Raw genomic sequence first — 6,000 nt, 5'->3', positions numbered from 1 at the left:
TCGAATACAGAATCTCCAAGTGGCCCAATGACACCTGTCAACTGAACAAACTTGCATGAAACAATAGTAAGGATTCTAAAATGTTGCATAACGTTCTATCCTTTTCTTCCTGCATGATTTTGCTTGAAAATTTTCCAAACAAAATCTTTATGTTTGACATATTCCCTTACCGAAGTTTTGGTTTTGTCTCTGTTCCAATTTGAACTTCGTGAAACCATGTTGTTTATTGTTCGTCTGACAGTCGCGGGCGTTTATGACCTCACAATTTTAGGAATAAATGGTGTTTAACCTATTGAAAGTTGCAACTGCATTGATAAACTCACTTATTTAGTTAAGGGTTGCAAATCGATGAGAAAAACTTACAACTTTGCTGCAATCAATGATGAAATGGCTCCTAGAGTACTTTTCAACTTGCTTGCTGCACTCAAAATTTTTTTGCTTTCCATCAAAGTCAAAACAGTGAAACGTACAGGTGTAGTGCACATATTATTTGTTCTGAAGACTTTTCCTTATCTCAACATGATTTTTGCCTGAACATTCAAATTTAAAGTTTCATTTAAAATTTGGTTAACTTTCCTTTTATCATCCTCTTTCGGTCTGTAGTAACCTTGCTCTTGTTTCCATTGTCAGGTAGGGAATTCATTTCAACACTCAATATAAGGAATTCATGTTCTAGTTCTTCCTCACTTTCCTCCCTTATAACCTCCCTAACTGTATCCTTATTTCATGTACAAACATATTTATCTTATCTGTCTATCTAGTTTCACACGAGTCAATCTTGGTGATGATTTTCCACATGAATGCCTACGTGAGGATTGTCGACGTCCTTGATCCCTGCGATGCCGAGATATAGTTTGGCTGCGCTGGGAACGAGGTCTCCTAGAGAAGCATCTCCGTGAGCTTTGTCGTGAACGCTTAGGAGCGTATTGACGCCGAGAACTGCTCGACAAAGGAGAGCGTGTACGATGTCTACTCAGGACTATTGTAGCTACTTGTTGATGACGAAGAGGCATTTGACAAAGAAGAGCCATATGGTCGGAAGTCGACCGACTGCCAGCATTAAGCCCATTTAGGTCAACATCTTGCCCGGTAATTATCCTCTTCCGTAGGTTCATCCATCCGTTTGCGACTTCTAGCTTTCTGCCAGGTGTCATAAGACCATAAGCCGCAAACTGCACATTTATTGTCTAGTGTGCAATGGGTACATGCAAGGCAAGTCTTGTGGGTATCCCACTTTGCCTTGACATGTTTGCATGAACCTTGCGTTTGTAAATTCATTTTCTTATTTCTGTAACAAAAGAAAAGAACCTACTAACAAAAGAAACAATGGTTATAAAACAGATTGTTGAAATAAAAAGTTAAATCAATATATGTATACAATGTAAACTGTACAAATCTCAATTAACTATTGCAGAAGAATCCCTAAATGCATGTGCTCATGTACATGAGCATGCTACAAAAACCCAGCAAATGCAGAAAACAAACAATTAATGCAATAAAATACACATGAAATTAGTGATGGATGAAGGGGTATGATTGGACATAACGTCGGAACGATATGCTAAATCATACATGCGAAAGCCAGAAGGCTTTATGGAAAATAATAAAACATTCCTTCCTACCAATGTCATAAAACAGTTGTGCATTGTTGACAGTATAAGCTCTAACAAAAACCGCATTAAATTCTCTTAATTTTTGTTCCAAAATTGTTGTTGCAGGCCTTGCACGCCTTCTATGAAACATCAACATCTGTCATGTTTAAGCTGACTTTATTGTCATCGCTTTGTTCTTTGTTGATGCCTGTTCAAATTTAATTAAAAAATTAACATTCATTTATATCCCTTTTATAAAATATGATTATTTGTATATAAATTTCAATGTTGTTGGGAATTTAGCATGATGTTGTGTGACGCCGCCGTTGGCAAGACGTCGTGTGCCGCTGCCGCATGTCATATACAGTCATGTACGTCATTTTTATGTCACAGTCCCCCAATACTATAGTGGGCGACATATTGTTTTTGCCTTGTCTGTTAGTTTGTTTGTTTGTGTGTATGCAATAAACTTTAACATTTGCCATAACTTTTGCAATATTGAAGATAGCAACTTCATATTTGGCATGCATGTGTATCTCATGGAGCTGCACATTTTGAGTGGTGAAAGGTCAAGGTCATCCTTCAAGGTCAAAGGTAAAATACATGGGTCAAAATCGATTATTTCATGTACACTTTTGCAACATTGAAGATTTAGCAACTTGATATTTGGCATGCATGTTTATCTCATTGAGCTGCACATTTTAAGTGGTGAAAGGTCACGGTCATCCTTCAAGGTCAAAGGTCAAATTTATGGGGACATTATGTTTCACAAACACATCGCTTGTTGTTAGTGTTGTTTATTATATATTGTTATGCTTGAAGGAAGGTCCCCATTAAAACCTTAAACACAATGCTAGCATTACTTATCCATTTCAAGTAGTTTAATAATTCTTCTTTAATTGATGTTTCATTACCTTAATGTCTGACCACTTCTTTTTTACCTGCTTAGGTGGTTGCATACACATTCCAACACTGTTCACTCAGAATGTATATTAACCTTTGCGCTTAGAAGATATTTATTAAATTTAATGATTGTTAATGTTTATTGTTTTAACCAATAAACAACAATTACTATTAAGTCAAATAAAACAGCTTTATGATCAAATATTTCCAAGATCTATGATATGTTCATTTATAGATCTTTGGATATGTAAACAACAATTGATTGAAATTTTCCGTTACTCTCTCCATAAAATTTGTGTTCATCTTCCCCATTGACTATCAGGAGATTGGTCAACAAAGGCTTAAATCTCCATGGCAGACCAGGTCGTTGCTTGGGTGGCCATCTTGTATTTAAATGCCAAGTAACTGTTTTTCCATCTATTTAAAGACTGGTTGCAAACTGGTTTAATGTTAATAACAATCTTTCAAATTAATATGTTTACAAACATTTTTATGATGCATCTGTTAGAATTTGCGTGAAAACATTGTTAAGAAGAAAAGCAGAATTCTTACAAAAAACTTTTTAAAAAATTATGAAGCAAGCCCAATATTCCAAATTGTCCTCACAATATTGACGATGAGACACTTTTTTTACTTTCAAATTTACTTTCAATAGTGATAAAACACAATGCTTAAATTTGACACTAAATCCATAAGTATTGGATGGATTATGGTTTTGGCAGCAATAAAACATGTTTAACCATTGCAAAAATCATTTGACAGGATATTTACATAAAAACCAATTCCAGCAACTTTATGATTATTTATAACTGTAAGGATTTGACTTTGATAAAACGTAATGCAAGTTTAGGGAGGATGGCATACATGTTTTACAAACTTCTCTTGTTTAACCTGGCTTTCTGTCATCTTAAAATAAAATACATGTATGGAATGAAAGCTTGCCTATACTTTTGACCCAATTATTGCCCCCTTAACTGATCCCAATTCTTACGTTGTTTCATATTTGATTTGCTATTTGATACAATTATATGTGACTTTGTTTTGTGATTATAATGCCTACACATTTGCTTCAGCTGATAATTGTTTATTAAATTATTATTTTACTTACCAGGTAATTTGAATCATTCGCTGCTCAAATAGAACTTAGTTTACCTGATTATGTGTAATATACACTTTAAGACTTTGTGTTTTCTGGTATTTGCTTTTGAAGGTGATAACTTTTTGTTTTAAAAAGGTTATTAACATTTTGAGTCACTAATTTTAATACCGAATTCTGTGTCACTGTTCATGCATTTATTAGATTTAACTTTGTTTACACTATTCTTTACATTATCTAGCATTATTATAGTTGATTGTTATTTTACGATGTATGTGTATAATATATTGTAAGAGATGTATTATTTGTTTAAAATGATATAATTGCTTTTGAAATAAATAAAGAAAATAAAACTTAATCTGTTTCATTATATATGCCTATTTTAGAGAGTAGCCAATTATTTCCTGGCCTTTAACTATGGAGCATTTGGTGGTTTGTGTCCTACAAGTTGGTGGAAAGACATTGTAGATTTGAAAGTTAATAAATACAGTTACAGTTCCGCTTAAATTTATTTTAGGTGTGCAAGCCTTAGATTATGTTTTTAATGTGTTTAAGAGAGTAAAATAGTGTTGTAGAAAATATTACACAGTCAAGCTGCAGATGACATCCTGTATCTATTGGACCAATTAGTCATGACTTGACCAAATCCTTATGTGCCACCTGTCAAGCTTTGAACGAAGTACTTATGTCACAAAAATTGTTTTGGGGTTGGTCTAAATATTAGTCCCCAGCAGGTTTCATTGGAGGAGAATGTAGATGAACCATATGTCTTTCAACGAGTTACCGGTAATACGCTAAACTTGATCCTGCAATTTCTAATAAAGTACTAAGTTACTAAGATGAAACATTGCATAATTATAAAGAGCAACCCTTTTATGCGCCCGGATTGAATGATCAGGGGTTTATTGTTTTTGGCCTGTCTGTCTGTCACAAACTTTAACCTTGGTTAAACTTTTGCAATATAACTTGTAATATTGTTGATAGCAACTTGATCTTTGGCATGCATGTGTATTTCATGTAGCTGCACATTTTGAGTGGTGAAAGGTCAAGGTCATCCTTCAAGGTCAAAGGTAAAAAAAAGCGGCGCAGTAGGGGGCATTGTGTTTCTGACAAACACATCTCTTGTTCTTCACTAGTGTTCAAAAGTTAGCTCCCTGTTACTTAAAAAGCACTAATTGAGTTGCTCAACAACTACATATGATCTTGTAACAGGGTGTACACATTTGGCTATATGTTGCCTTGTGTCTGCTTTTCAGAACTTTTTCTCTGTTCATCATTCATCTGTCTGCCCCTCTCCAAAAAAAGATGACATGCATGTGCGTAAAGTGTCGTCCCAGATTAGCCTGTGCAGTCCGCACAGGCTAAGCAGGGACGACACTTTCAGCCTAAATTGGATTTTTGCTTAGAAGAGACTTCATTTAAACCAAAAATGTCATAAAAGCGGAAAGTGTTGTCCCAGATTAGCCTGTGCAGACTGCACAGGCTAATATGGGACGACACTTTACGTACATGCATTATGCCCAGTTTTCTCAGAACGCAACCCAAATATTCAAGAAGTACATGGATATGATAACTCAACTTGCTTGAATATTACATAATATGAGAGAAGAGAGGATTATGCATGACACTTTGATTTTTCATGTGTGAAGATTTCAGCATCAGGTTGCTATTTCTTACAATAGGATATGAAATAATTAATAATCATAAAAGTTTCATAAGATATCATCTTCAAACATGATACACATATAAACACCAATGTGACCAAACTATTTGTTACCTGCGGTCAATTTTATGATGAATCTTACAAAACAAATCTTTATATTCCTGTGCTAAATGGAAAATGGATTTCATCATGAAATAAACCAAGTGAACAGGGCAATATGAAGGTATTGCACATTATTAGTTTGGGTATTTCAGGTGATTAGTATGGAATTCATTAATTGCTTGTGATATCATAAAAACCTTGTTTCTGTGGCCATTCCTCCACCAACCTCCGATTCAAATATTGCAGTTGCCAAGTGTTGGCACAACTAATGTATAGTCCAACAGCTAATCCAGGAGAAACATGGGTAAGTTAACTAACATCCGTAATATTACTAACGTAATGTTGAAAACTGTAAAAAATAAACAATAAAAAAATGATAGAAGAATTGCAATTTAAATTACAAAGCACTTTTTGAACAAAAAGATAGTACAGAAAAGTAATCACCTTGAAAAAAAAGATTCCATTGGGTGGTGGATTCAGGACATTAAGGGATTTAGGCTCTGCACCAGTATTGTGGTGAGACATAACCAGGCTCATATGTGCTGGGACTGGGGAGGGAATCTGGGTTGTCAAGTGAAGAAGTTTGTGGACCAACCACTTAGCTACCCAGATAGCTAATGGAATGAATGAAAGTATTTATACAA

This window comes from Dreissena polymorpha, chromosome 2, assembly GCF_020536995.1.
Source record: "Dreissena polymorpha isolate Duluth1 chromosome 2, UMN_Dpol_1.0, whole genome shotgun sequence".
Taxonomy (NCBI): Eukaryota; Metazoa; Mollusca; class Bivalvia; order Myida; family Dreissenidae; genus Dreissena; species Dreissena polymorpha.
The sequence above is the reverse complement of the archived record's forward strand: the minus strand, read 5'-3'. Positions refer to the sequence as shown.